Genomic DNA, 16,433 nt, shown 5'->3' with positions numbered 1-16,433 from the left:
GAATATGGTTAGAAGTATGTTGAAAGGCAAGCAAGCATCTACCAAAAGAATTATGGGGAGAAGCTGTGTCGAGTGCGACATATATCCTGAACAGATGTCCGACGAAGAAGCTAGAAGGAATTACGCCAGAAGAATATTGGTCTGATGTCAAGCCTAGCTTGAGTCATCTGGGGGTGTTTGGATCTATAACATATAGACATGTGCCATATCATTTGAGAAGAAAACTTGATGACAAATCGAGTCAGATGATCCTGATAGGATATCATTCGACTGGAGGATACAAGTTATTCGACCCAGTGAATAAGCAAGTGGTGATCAGCAGGGACGTGATAATATATGAGCTTAAGAAGTGGGATTGGACTGAGAATGTCAAGAAAGATTCGGTGAGAATCTTTTATGATGAACCAGCTAGTGAAGTCGAAAGATAAGTTTTCCAGGAAGAAGTCAGAGGTGAAGCAGACCCAAGCAGACCTCAAAGAACAAGACATGTGCCTGCAAGGTTACGAGAATGTGTGATTACATCAGATGATGTGGTCGTTGAAGAAGGTGAGCTGGTAAACTATGCTTTCTACGCAGATGTTGAACCTGTCAATGCAGTTGAGGCGTTGAAAGATTCGAAGTGGATGAAAGCAATGGACAAAGAATTGAAGTCAATCAAAGTCAATAACACTTGGTCACTTATCTAATTGCCCTAAGACAAGAAGGAAATCAATGTGAAGTGGGTATACAAGGTGAAGTTGAATCCTAAAGGAAAAGTGACTCGACACAAGGCGAGACTTATGGCGAAAGGATTTCTTCAGAAAGAAGGAATCGACTTCGATGAATTTTTTGCACCTGTTGCTAGGATCGAAACAATCAGGCTGGTTGTTGGTCTAGAAAACATGAGCAACTAGAAGATGTGTCCGATGGATGTGAAATGTGCATTCCTTAATGGGCCCTTTGAAGAATAAGTTTATGCTGCACAACCATCTAGGTTTGTGAAATATGGCGAAGAAAGAAAAGTGTATAGGCTGCATAAAGCCCTGTGCGGACTTAAACAAGCTCCAAGAGCTTGGGATAAAAAGATAGATGGCTTTCTAAGGGAGAAGAAATTTGTGAAGTGAAAATATGAACATGGAGTATATGTAAGAAGAAGCAAAAGTGAATTGCTTATACTATGTCTCTATGTCGATGACCTGTTGATAACAAGTAGTTGCAAGAAGGAGATCAAAGAATTCAAAGGTGATCTCAACAAGGAATTCGAAATATCAGATTTGGGTTCCATTTCATATTTCATTTCCATCAAATTCTACAAGAGTGGTAGAGGTTTGATGATGTATCAAAGAAGGTATGCAAGCTAAATTCTCAAGAGATTTGAGATGCAAGATTGCAACCCAACTTCGACTCCAGCTGAGCCTAGGTTACAACTGTCGAAATATTCAAATTCAGATGATGTCGACCCGACCTAATATAGAAGACTTATTGGGTCACTTCGATACATTTGTCATACAAGGCCTGACCTAGCATACAGTGTAGGTATGGTGAGTAGATTTATGTAGAAGCCAAAGGTATCACATCTAGCAGCGGCGAAGAGGATACTAAGGTATCTGAGAGGAACTCTCGACTATGGTATTTTATTTCCTACAAATGATGAAGGAAAAGAATTAAAATTAGTGGGATACACCGACTCAAGTTGGTGTAGTGATGCTGAGGATCGAAAATCCACAACTGGCTATATGTTTATGCTAGGTGGTGCACTAGTTGCTTGGAGTTCGAGAAAAGATCCAGTAGTGACATTATCATCGTGCGAAGCAGAATACATAGTTGCTTATCTTTATGCATGTTAAGCAACATGGATGGTGAATCTGGTCGAAGAAATAACAGCAAAGAGTCATGGAGCAATTACCATGAAGATCGACAACATGTCAGCTATCAATCTGGTGAAAAATCTAATAGCCAATGGTCGAAGCAAGTACATCGAAATGAGGTTCCATTATCTTCGAGAGCAGGTAGCAGATGGGATGATGAATGTGGAACACTATAGAACTGAGAATCAGATTGCAAACATCATAACGAAGGGAGTGCAAGTCGAAGTGTTCAGAAGACTAAGATTTATAATGAATGTAGATAGCTTAGACACAATGAATTATATGGTGTATTGAATTATAATTCCTTGTGTCGAAGCAGGTTGCTCGATAGAGCAAGGAAGTTTCGAACCACCTAGTGTGTTAAGTTGTGTTAGTGTGTCAAAGTGTCGAAGCATGTTGCTTCACACAGGATTTCGACTTAAGCATATTTTAGTGTGTTAGCTATTTTGGGATTTTATAGTTTTGGGCTTTGCCTTGAGGTCCAAGTTAACCTAAATCTATAAATAGAGGGAGTAACCCTTATTTTTTGTAATGAATTGAATAGAGCATTCATAACATTGTACTCACAATATTTTATAGTTGCAAAGTGAATAAAAAGTTTCAACAGTTTGTGGACAGAGAGAAACTCTGTAGAATTTTAATTCTTCTTCTCCTTCGTCGTTCTTTACACTCTTTCTCTCTCCATTATTCTTTTCTTTTCATTGCTATAGTGTGGGTGATAACAATCTTGTTCATCAAGATTGATTGAAATTCTCCATAGGTTTAGGTAGATTTCCAATACTAAACACCTCTAATTTGAACAAAATTTAAATTATGATAACCTAAAAACAACAACATTAAAGATTCAATTCCAACATAAACCTTTTAACATTAACCTTTTACTGGATAAAAACAACAACATTAATTTAACAAATATAAATAAATTACTTGTATATGGATAAAGTTAATATCTTAACCCATGAATTACTACTTCCTCTTGACATAATATCATACATATGTTTCGTAACATAGTATCCATGCGAATATCCGTTGAGTTATTTTCGTGACTACAAATAATTTTTATATAGTTATTAATACACATAAAGCACAGGAAATACATTAACGAAAATAAAATAATATCAAAAAGGATAAGTAATAGTTACTTTTGGAAAAATGAACCTTTGATTTTTACCTCTTATTGTACGATTCACAAAATTGTATCTCTCCATAGCCTTACATGTTGGTAAAAATTAAATATGAATAAAAATTATTCAAATCTAAAAGTAAAATTTGAGTATTACAAATAATCAACGTCAACTATCGATAAATCAAGATCATAGTGCACTACTACAAAAAATACCGAACATATGACTAAAGGTAAAAGGTAACCTTTTGGTCAACAAAAATAGGAACAAAAACGTCGCAAAAAGAAACAAACAATATCAACCACACTAATAAAAAAAAGAATTTTATGTTGGTTAGAATAAAGATTTTATCAGAGTTTCATATATGAGGTAACGAATGGCGTTATAGTAATTTGTCACTTTATTTCTCGATTGTTGTTCCATTGAGGGAAAAGTTGTATTTGGTCATTTTCTATCCCCGACAACGGTATTTTTTTTATTTTCAAAACTATAAAGCGCGTGCCACATACCTTATTTTTGTTTGAAATTAAACTTGAGGGGTAAAACGTATTTTTTGTCATTAAAAATTTGTTTTAGATCCCAATTTGACTGACCTGTATTTTTTTAGATGAAAAGAATATACAAATTTTGTGACAGAATCAGAACATTTTATTTTATAACAGAACATAACTAAATATACACATAATACTAAATTACATTGTTTATAAAACCCAATGTACACATATCCAAAATAGTACACCAAGAGAATTTATATACATATTTGAAAATATAATCAGACAATGACAAAACCAAATACACGTGTAACAGAAAACCTGTACACTACAACTAAGAAAAAATTGTATTGTTGATATTCATAAACGATAGGAAGAAATCGGTCCAAGGTGATCGGATGTAATCTATATCTTCTTGTAGAAAAGATAGTTGGTCGCTAAACACCTATAATTTGAACAAAATTTAAATTATGATAACCTAAAAATAACAACATTAAAGATTCAATCCTAACATAAACCTTTTAACATTAATCTTTTAGTAGCTAACAACAACAACATTAATTTAACACATATAGATAAATTACATGTATATGGATAAAGTTAATATCTTAACTCATGAATTACTAATGTCTCTTGAGACAATATCATACATATATTTCATAACATAGTATCCACACGAATACTTGTTGAGTTATTTTCGCAACTACAAATAATTTTTAGACTTAAATAGTCTTTTAGTCCCTGTAAGTAGTGAGTTTTTATTTTGCTTCTTGTATCTTTTTTTGTCTGAGTCCATATATATCATTTTTGTGTTGGGATTAGTCTCTGACATTAAACTTTCGTTAAAAAAAATTAATGTGATCAATGTTGTTGACGTGGTAGGCCTTTTTATTCATTTATTTATTTATTTTAATCTCCAATAATTCCACATAAGCGCCTTAATTCCACATGAGCGTTGTTTTGCTTGGGGGCTTAAATCTTAAAAATGAAAAAGAATTAAAACTTGATCCTATATGGGACTAAACTCATAACCTTTATTATTTCAAACAACTAACTTTCCACAAGGCCAACTATTTTACTCTATAGAAACGTTGAAACAAAAATATATATTTTATAATTGATTCAGTATTTAATAAACTCCTTAATATTTCAAGTATTAATGATTATATAATTTATTTCAACTATAAATTACTTAATATTCCATTAAGTGCTTCTGTATTAATATTTTATATTATTTAATAAACTAATTTTTATTTCATATTAATAGTTATGGTTGAAATAAATAATTAATTAACTAATTTTTATTTCATACTATTTAATAATTATATGATATATGAAATAATATTAATATTATTAAATATTTCAATTATTATATATTAAATAATTATGTTATATTATTTCAACTATTTAATATTACAACTATTTAATATTTCAACTATTAATATTTTAGCCATTAATAAATCAACTATTTAGTTTATTAATATTTATTCTATTAAAAATTACTTTATTAAATATTAAATATTTAGTATATTAAATAAAAAACCATTAAATATTTAGTCTATTAATAATCATTTTATTAAATATAAATATTTAGTATTTTAATAATTATTTAACATAAATATTTACTATTATTTAATATTTAAAATAATAAATATTTTAGGACTAAATATTTATTATACTAGATATTTAATATTTAATAAAATAATTATTAATAAACTAAATATTTAATATTTATTAAAATAGTTATTAACAGACTAAATATTTAATGGACCATTATTTAATATACTAAATATTTAATAGACTAAATATTTAATATTGATTAAAATAATTTTTAATAGAATAAATATTTAATAAACTAAATAGTTGATTTATTAATAACTGAAATATTAGTAGTTGAAATATTAAATAGTTGAAATAATATTACATAACTATTTAATATATAATAATTTAAATATTTAATAGAACATTTAATAATATTAATATTATTTCATATATCAATAAAAATAAAAATAAAGTATAATATCAAATTATTATTAAATAGTATGAAATAAAAATTAGTTAATTAAACATTTATTTCAACCATAAGTATTAATATTAAATAAAAATTAATTTATTAAATAATATGAAATATTAATACGGAAGCACTTAATAAAATATTAAGTCATTTATAGTTGAAATAAATTAATTAATTATTAATACTCTAAATATTGAGTAGTTTATTAAATACTGAATATATATTCTTGTTGTAATGTTTCTATAAAGTATAATAGTTATCCTAATGGAAAGTTAGTTGTTTCTAATAACGTTAGAGATTAATCCCAACACAAAAGTGAGATATAGATAATCAAATCAAAAAAATACAGAGATCAAAATCAAAAACTCGTTAACTTACGGGGACCAAAAGACTATTTAAGTCTAATTTTTATATAATTATTAATTTACACAAAGCACAAGTAATACATTAGCGAAAATAAATGAATATCAAAAAGCACAAGAAATTCTTATTTTTGACAATAGAAACATTTATTTTTTATCTCTTATTTTATGATGCACTAAATAAATTATATCCCTCCATAGTCCTACATGTTGGTAAAAATTAAACATGAATAAAAATTATTCAAAACTAAAAGTAAAATTTGAATTACAAATTATACCATTTACTCACTCAAAACGTCAAGTATCGATAAATTAAGATCATAGTGCACTACTTCAAAAAGTATATACAACGAAACTCATTTTACCATGGTTCTTTGAAGGACCGTGGTGACATCTCTAAAATCAGGCGCCATCATTTTTATTTATTTTTTAGTTAAAAATAATTTATATATTACCACGGTTGGATAGAGATACTGTAGTGAAAGTTCCTAGAGTTTATAGGTTCGAAGCTCAGTGCCAGCAAATTTGCGATTACTTTAATATTATAGTGGTGCTTTTCTTTTTTATTTATTTTTAAATTAGATATAAATGTGATTTTACTACGGTTAATTATTCTCACTATGGTGATATCATTTACCTTTTTCATTTTTATTTTTATAATAGTGTCATTATTTTTTTTAATCTAAAAATATTACAGGTGTTACTACGGTTGTTTAAACCAACCGTTGTGACATATTTTCCCTTTTATTTTTAAATTTTTAAATGGTTAATAACTAACGTCTTTCATAAAATTTAATTAAATAAGTCAAATATCACCACAATTGGTTTTATCGACAGTGGTGAAATATTTTATTTATAAAGAAGAAACACAACTTAGCTTGTCTATTTTGTTGTCGTTTTTTCATTTCATCACAGAGAAACCATTTGAATCCTAACATATTCAGTGATGAAAAACCATTTGAACCCTAACCATATTTTCATTTCCATTAATGAAATGAAATACACATATCGTTCTTGGCTTAACGTACAAAGTCATCATTATCGTTCTTGACTTAACGTGGAAAAAACGTCACCATTATCGTTCTTGGTTTATCGTGTAAAGCAAAGAAAAACACAGGAAAACACAAAGGAGGAAGATGAAGAATATTACAAGAAAGGAGGACAAAACTCATAATATTTAGCTCTTTTAGTTATTCATCACGTTTCTAGTATGTAAATTTTTCACCACGCATGTACAATAAAATATTGACCTATAATGTTGTTATTGTTTATATTTATGTTGTCGTTGTTGTTTATATTGTTGATGTTGAATTTTTATGTTCTTGTTGTTTATATTATTGATGTATTCATTTTTATGTTCTTGTTGTTTATATTATTGATGTATTCATTTTTATGTTCTTGTTGTTTATGTTTATGTTGTTGATGTTGATATCGAAGAAGAAGCACAAGATGTTGAAGATGCTGAGAAAGTTGAGGAAATTGTTGATGACTACTTGTTGGCAAAGGAGAGGCCAAGAAGACTCATCAAGCCACCTCAAAGACTTGGGTATGAAGATTTCATAGCTTATGTCTTAATTTCTGCAAGTGAGGTTCTAGATGAATAACCTAGAGACTATAAGAAAGTTATGAAGAGTCGAAATAAGACTAAATGGCTGAAGGTCATGGATGATGAAATGAGGTCTCTTCATGATAACCACACTTGGGAACTGATCAAGAAACCTGTTGGAGCCAAGTTAGCAAGTTATAAGTGAATTTTCAAAGTTAAGGAAGGAATCAAAGGAGTGACGTATGTCGCACCTCAAAAAATGAGAACACGACTTAGCGAAGCGCAATTGCACACTCACAAGATGGATTGAACAGAGTCATCAACGAACTTTATTTATTTCTAAAAAGGAAAGGGGAAATATCAGTAAAATCCAAGAAAGAACGACAAGATATTGGTTGGCGCAACCAAATCAAGGTTTGGGAGTCAATTATGCAAGGGGAATGTATTAGCACCCCTCACATCTGTTGTACTCAATGAGAACTATTAGGTTAGTTGTGTGCGTTAGTGCTAGCTTAGAAATGTTAGGCTTCTCGAGTTATTAAGAGGTAAAGAAAGAAAAGAAAAGAAAAAAATGTTTTTTTGGATTTTTTATTAATGTGCTTGGAAAGATTTATAAATCATACTCCTACGTATCTCCGGGTGTAATAGAAAACTCAAGGCTTATGTAGTTCTAGGTAGAAAATGTTTGTTTGTTGGTTGATTTTAGCGAAAGTTACTTTGTGTCAATCAACGAAAACATTGTTCGCTACTCAAAACAAGTGGATAATGGAATTTTTGTATCACGGCCGAATGAATTTACAAATCAACATTCGTGGGCAACGTTGCAAGCTTACTCACACGTTCAAGTGAGCGAAACATTATTTTTGCATCGTCTCAAGACAAAGCACCTTTAGTTTGAGTAATGGCGAGAATTTGGATGGGAAAAATATCCATCTCGAATCCTAGCTTCAGGAGCTCATGGTATCCACCATGTTCCATTTCCATCTTATTTGCAAAAGTGTTTGATATTTTTAGGTGTTTTTAATATTTGATTAAGAAAAGGTTTGAAGAAACCGTTTTGACAGTTTTGAATGATGGAGAGAGCTAAGATGGGAGAGATATCCATCTCGAATCTTAGTCTCAGGAGCTCGTAGTATCCACCCTATTCCATTTCCATCTTTGTTGAAAAGTGTTTTATAAGCATTAAGTATTTTTGAATTTTATTGTGAAAATGGCTTGACGTTGGATTCAGGATTTGATTAGTGATTGCAAAAAGAGTTTGAGTGAAATAGTTGGAGAGATTAGAAATGGATAGAAAATAGAAATGGGTGTCTTTGAGAAAATACTCGACGTTGGATCGAGTTTTTATTTTTTTGTTCTTTTTGAAAAGGGTTATTCTTGTGTTAGAAACTAACTAAACAAAACAAGCAAACAAAGAATAAAGCGATAAAATTATTACACGTCATGGGAGTGGGGATACATTTTATCGAATGGGGATATGAGATAATGAAACGATTAAATCATACCCAATTTAAAAATGTAAGTAAATGAATGTACATGCACGAGAGAATGGTCTCATTGTAAGAAGGCCGAAGAGTAAGCCATGTGAATTGGAGATAGCAACACACAAGTCATATGTACAACATACGTTCATAAATTAAATCGAAAGAAGTAAAGATGAAGCGTGCACGGATTAAGATCGTGATGCTACGACGTGAATGGTTGTCACATAATGCAAGAACGTGCAAGGTAAACGGAAGTTGAATTCAAATTTAATTTAAACAACAACAACGTTGGATCGTTGTTTGTTATCATGAATCAAAATAAATGCAATGGGAATGAACTCAAGCACTTAACCAAATAAAGTCATAAAGTGAGGATTAATTCATACAAACAAATGATACCAAAACCGGTATTAAGTAAACCTCACAGTCGACAAATGAAATAAGCAAGAAATTGAGAAGTCCAATAAAAACACTAGGTAATGTTCTCAAAGTCGATTTGTGTGTATCGACAACAAATGGGACGTCGTATGCAAAGGTCATAATGCGTAAAAATACAATCAATGTATCGATAAAAAATTGGTAGCATAACGACATAAAAATGTTGAATCCGTAGATTAAAATTCGATTTTTATCAATGAAATGAGTCAAAGAAAACAGAATAAAATCCACATGCATATCACACCTTATTAATCATTAATATTGTGAAATTACAAATATCGTAATCAAAATAAAAAATGGTAAAAAATAAACATAAAAATGAAAATAGAAATAACGTGTTAGTATGAGTTAAATGCTACAACCCATAAAAAATGACAAATTAATCGGTTAAAAGAAATGCCAAAAAAAAGTAGAAAGGAAACAACAAATAGAAAATGCACAAAAATGATCAAACTGTGGCAAGTAACGGTTGAACCTAAGACATGGGGGTTAGGAGGCGTGGCCCTCAACCAACTCAACTATGATTCTAAATTGTCAAATAAAATACTGGACAAATATATAAGAGAAAAAATAAAACTAATGGAAAGTAAACACAAATCACAAAAAATAAGAAAGGGTCGCACATGTCTCGAACCCAAGTCATGGGAGTTGGGAGACCGAAGCCTCAACCATTCCATTCATTACCTCAACCTATCAATAATAGACATTGAAGAATATGTAAGGTAAAAAATAGAATAAACGGAAAAGTAAAACAAAGCATCAAAACACAGTACCAACGTGTTTCCTTGACATTATTCATTTTCTTCTTCCCTCGTGATATCTCTTAACATCCAAAATTGGATACTACAAGTTTAACACATCAATCTAACATTCACAACGAACGCTGTAAAATTGACATATCACTTTGAAATCAACATCGAATGTTGCAAAACTAAGAAACCAAACGTAATGTTAAACAAAAATGTGCAACACATAACCAACTCTAATAAGTCCGGAAATGAGTGTGACATAGTCAAAACAACTCACGTAGCGAAACCGATTTGAACGTCTAATACGAAAAAATAAGCATAACGGGAATGATTTCTAATAAAATAAAATGAAGATTACCGATGTCGTTATGGTAAATTATGTGGTTGTCGGATCTGTGTTCTTGAAGGTGAAACAACAGCAGGTTGTGTCGTTGTTGTTTGGTGCATGGAGTTGCAAGGTCTGGAAAGAGCTTAGCACGGTTGTTTGAAGAGTTGAAGGTGGAGGTGGCTTTCGGTGGTGTTTGAAGGGAAAGTGGAAGGTTGAAGTTGTTTGTGTGTCAGTTGTTCTTAGTGGTGTTAAGGATGAAAGAAGTGATTTTTCACGATGACGGAGTGAGCATGTAAGGGAGATGGTTGTTATTCAGTTTGGAGGGTGGAGTTATGGATATGGAATAAGGTGAAGTGTTTGGTTTGAAGACGGTGGTTATGACGTCGGAGTTAGGTGGTGGTAAGGAGATTTTTGGTGGAGCTTCGCCGACAAAAATGGGAGCAAAGTAGTGGTGAAGAGTGGTTGGAATATCGAGGAAAATTTGTCTAGCGGTGAGCAGAAGAAGAGAAACGAAAATGCAACAACCGTTTCTCAATTTTTTTCTCCTTGCCCCTGTTGAAACGAGAGAGAGTATCTTTTTTTTCCTTCCAAAACCAATCAATTTTTACTTTTATTTCCTTTTCTTCTTTTTTAAATTCAACCCATATCCAATGAAATATCAGCGCCACATATCCTCATCATACAGACAAATGCGGGGCAACGTGAGCTTTCCTTCATTTTCAGTGGATTCCCCTTTATCCTAATTCCATTGGCCAAATCTAAGTTAAAAGATAGGCTCTCCAATGAGGGGTTGCCATGTGTCCTACTCTTGCTGGAAAATTAAGAAAAAATTGATTTTCTAAACCTTTACCATATAATTTGAAATATAAAAAATAATTTTGGGAAATTAAATAAAAATAAAAGAAACCAACAAAAAATTACACTAAATACACGATTAATTCTAACTAATTATACTGATTGTTTTAACTAAAAAATAAAAATAAAAGGATAAAAAATGAATAAAAATCGAACACAAAAGTGCTCAAAAAATTAAAATGAACGCACCACAATGATCAACACAAAATAAACTTCTCGAAAACATATAGGTTTTTGTCAAATTTTGAAATAGAAAACGTTGGTTAAAATGCTCATACGGGTCAAAATGTGACCGAAAAAGTAGTCAAAAAATAAAACGAGCACACCAGTTTAAACTACGTGAAATGTAGATTAACAAAACTGATGTCTGCAAGCTGAATTTAGAAATTTTCCGCCCGCTAATTTGACACACATTTAACGGTTGATTCAACCGGTCTGTCTGTAGATCCAAAAATTTATTTCGACTGACATTTTAGGCATTATGTTGTATGAAATATATGTTATGCTATGCATAGATGCAAAAGCTACGATGTATGTATCGATTCAGCAATTCAAGGTCAAAATTAAGGTGTGACCGTTTCCCCTATTTAATTATCTTCAACCAGAGAATATGAAGAGGAACACTCTTTTTATGATCATAGTGGGAGATAGTTAAAATACTTAAAAAGACCCAAATTTTGATCTTGAATGCATATGACATGATACCTTATGTTATGCAGGTATGTAGAACTCTCTCTTTTTTGACTTGCTAGGTATATGATGAAGAATGAATGACAGATATGTGGGAAATGAATGGAGACAAAGTAACGATGGCCCATAGGAAACAAAAATGAGGGTAGAAACTCAACTAGGGATAACAATCCTGTAGGAGAAAAGACATTATGGAGTATTCAAAGTGAAATTTGACAAACAACACTTTAGGATACAAGAGAATTCAAAAGTTCTTGAGATTTCTGACAAGAAATATATCCTACACAAAGATTTGGACTTTTCTAACAAGAAAAGAATCCAATTAAACAAAAATGTTAAGTGTGAATCACATGTTAGAACTCTTAGATCAAGATGTTAAGTGACTTGATTCGAATCAAGTGTTAAGTGTGATTTGAATCAAGAAACTTGTGAAAATTGGGATTTGACTCTGGATGAACTGATTTGAATCACAAAATGAACCTGATTCGAATCACAACCTCATGTGATTCAAATCAAGTGATAATCCTGGTTGGAATCATATGTCTCCATGAAGCTAAATTTGGGTTCTTCTCAAATTCACTCAACTCAGGAGTTTAACTTGACTTGAACCGTAATATCTTGTGATTTGAATCATGATTTCTTCTTGACTTGAAACATAGCTTCACAAATCCAATTTTCTATGTTATATTTAAATAGTTGTTTCTTTGATCCCATAACAAGTGTGTGAAACCATGTGGGTGAAACCCATAGATATGAAATGTCAATTTGTCTTCTATTCTTTATTGTGTTTATTCTTAGCACCTTCAGCCTTTATCTTGTTTTCTATAATAACTTCTTGAGTGATTAATCCATGTCATATTCACTTCTTTTTGTTTCACTTTGTTCTTGTGCAATTTGTTGTTGTCTTAAGGAAAACTAGAGAGAGAGAGAGAGAGAGAGAGAGAGAGAGAGAGTTGATCAAGTAGCGATTCATGGTTGATCAAGCTCATGATATCGATCAAGAATCAAGGCCCATTTATCAAGTAATTAGAGAGAACCTTGTGTGTGTGTGTGTGTGTGTGTGTGTTCTTCTTTCACCTATATCTAATTCCTTGACTAACACCTTGTGAATTAGAGTATTTGTAATATTCCTTGGCCTTGTTCAACATCTTCATCCTTAGTCAATTTCCATTATTGTAAACCTTCATCTCAAAGGATTAAATGTTGATATAAACTAGTGGTACATTAGGGTATCTAATGTTTATGTGTGAACTTTGTTGTTTGTAACAGGTGCAAGCATCATTTTATGGATGCGGTTTGGTTTTTATTAGTATCGATCAAGAAGAAAGTTTTAGTATATCCATGGAAGACTTTGGCGAAGCCTAGTACAAATTGTTCGTAAGGTGAAGTTGGAAAATGTATAACTTTGGTGAGATTTTGGAAAGGCTTGTCGTAGACAAAGCTGGGAGTTGTCCTATCAATGCTTAGATATGGAAATCACTTAAACAAGAAATCGGTGGGATCAGGTGGATTGCCACACATGAAGACTTGGGCAAAATTATTGTGGATAGCAAGGTTATTGTATCAAGATCTTTAGGGATCTTATTTTGTTATCCATTTGAGTGTCTGCATCAATAAAGGTAATTATCGTGTTGTAGTTTGTTGTAATCAAAATGCTTGTATCCAACTTATCAAAATAGTGGAAGATCATGATTATATCACGGTGATTCTTTAACACCATTGAAGAGTGGAGTGGACAAAGCAAAGAGAAACTTTGAACCAATATATATATATCGCTATGTGTCTTTTCCTTCTTCTCTTACGTCTTTTAATTTTCTAGCATTCATTAATATCGCTATTGCAATAGTGCATTATTGCATTGTTTGTATGTCGTTTAGGTTAGATCGTGTTGTCGTACCCCAAAACTTGCCCTACCCTTTTCACTTTTTATCGGACCCACGACTTGAAATCCATCTGCATTCATCCATTATGCATCGGGCATTCATGCTAATATTAATCCTAATTCACGCCTCTTGGTTAACTGAGGTCATTAGTTGACTTTCTGGTCAACTAGTTGACCAAAGTCAACCATCCATCCCTCAAGTCCGTATTGTCTCGACCTTAGTAACATCGATTGTTTTCAATGTCCGTTCAACTCATTCCATTGTTATATCCATCTTGGTCTTAGGATTAATTCTACATGAGTTCTTATCTCAAAATTGTTCCTAATTATGAGGCTAATTCCCGATTAGTCTTAATTAGAGTTATTCTTTAATCGTATTTTAATTGATCATTAATTCCAAGTTGAGTGAAGGCGTATTTCAATCCAAATGTAAAATTTCAATTTGATTCTAATCAATTCCAATTTTTTTATTTAATCCAATTTTACTTTTAAGTTAATTCTAGTTAATTCTAATCAATTTTTAATTGGATTCCTTTACCTCATTTTTAAATGACTCCTTATTTTCAAATTAAATTTTTAATTGATTGTGAATCCTCAATTTGATTTTTAATTGATTTTAAATTGGTTTGGGTTTAATTCAATCTTAGATTTTTCATTTTAATATCAAACTAGTAAAGGACACGTGCGTTCGCACGGGTTGCGCAAGTGCAATAATTTATTTTAAAAAAATTAAAATATAATATATTTTTTTGTTTATATATATATATATATATATATATATATATATATATATATATATATATATATATATATATATATATATATATAGTTGGATCAACGTACACAAATTTATTGCATAAGAGTTTTTTTTAATGTAATGGATGTTAAATGATCAATAAATGGGTTCAAAAAATTTCCACAAATAACTTTTTCCAGTTTGGGACATAATAAAGTAAAACATTATTAATTTATAGTAATATAATTTGCTTAATTTTTTTGTATACTATATTAAGGAAATAATCAAAAAATATAATACAAAAATATTTTTACAATTTATTGGTATATTGATATATAATAAACATTCCATTGTTAATGTTATGAATAAACATTCCATTTATCATTGAGATTTTGGACATAAGAAATAAAAATATATTTATTTAGTAATGGATGAAATTTTCCAATCTGTTACTAATTTGAGGTATAAAAGTGCAAATATTAACCTTCATAATAAATGATTATTTAACCAAAATACATAAACCATGTAAAAGAAATACCAGAACCTCATTTGTTTTAAAATATAGTAATGAATACTACCAAAATACTGAAATTAATTGCAATTAATACAGTAAGGTTTAATGCAACAAAAGATATTGAAACAAAAGGTTCACAATTTTAGTTAAAATTGTGAGAAATAAGTCCAGCAACAAAAATGATTTAAATTCGTACAATTCTTTGGTCCTTAAAAAACTGGGTTTATACAAAACCTGCCCGCAACCTTTTAGGAAGTGATGATTCATTACCCTGTAAAAAACAATTACATTCATATAAACAAATGTTAAAACATAATGTATATTTTATACAACTCATTCAATAAAATTCTAATAATAAACAACGACATTTGTTGATATAATATAACTAATGAAAAACTTACGTTCTATAAGTTTTCAAAAACTTCTTTGAACACGACGTTTGTTGTAGAATTCAATGGATGGTTATCCTTGTCATGGATTAATATCTTGAGCCCTTTTTTGCTTTTGACCCTTGATATTGCAACATATAGTTGACCATGACTAAATACACTTCTAGGCAAATACAATCCAACATAATCCAATGACTGAGATTTGTTAATTGTCATAGCATAACATATAGTTATGGGAAATTGCCTTCTAGTCATTTTGAATGGCCACGGAGATTGTGTTGGAGTCATATCCATTCTTGGAATATAGATAACCCCTCCAATATTCTTTCTAGATATAATCTTTGCCTCGATAACGTGGTTTGCCAATCTTGTAACTATAAGCCTTGTTCCATTGCAGAGACCTTCAGGTTGATCAATATTTCGAAGCAACATAATAGGGATCCCAATCTTCAATTTAATCTTGTGGTTAGGTAGACCGGAAGTTGATTCACATGATTCATTGTCAAACAACAGATGTTGTAAAACTTTAGGAGCGGGTTTTAACAAAGGTAACTGAACTTTTCCTGATCCACAACACATGGAAAATTTAGGATTGGACACATGACGACATTTGTTTTTCCTTTCCGAATACCACATATTTGCACCACAATATTGACATTCAATGACAGGATCCCCTATATCATAATACCCTCCTGATCATCAATAGTATTTAATTCATATGTTAAATGAGTTGTATTTCATAATAATAAAATATTATTTATAGTAAATCATTTTAAAATATCTGATGTAATTTCAAAAGTTTCCATAACATATGTTCCATTAGACATTTCATCTTCATCAAAACTTGAATTTGTTGCTGAACTGTAACCTTTTGACATAACATTTATTGTGTTAAGAATATTGTAATATTCTATGACATATCATAAACAAATTAACTCAAATGAAAAATAATTAAGAATATACCGTCAGATTCATCATTCATAT

This window comes from Lathyrus oleraceus, chromosome 5 (genome assembly GCF_024323335.1).
Source record: "Lathyrus oleraceus cultivar Zhongwan6 chromosome 5, CAAS_Psat_ZW6_1.0, whole genome shotgun sequence".
Classification (NCBI taxonomy): Eukaryota; Viridiplantae; Streptophyta; class Magnoliopsida; order Fabales; family Fabaceae; genus Lathyrus; species Lathyrus oleraceus.
This window is presented reverse-complemented; position numbering follows the sequence as displayed.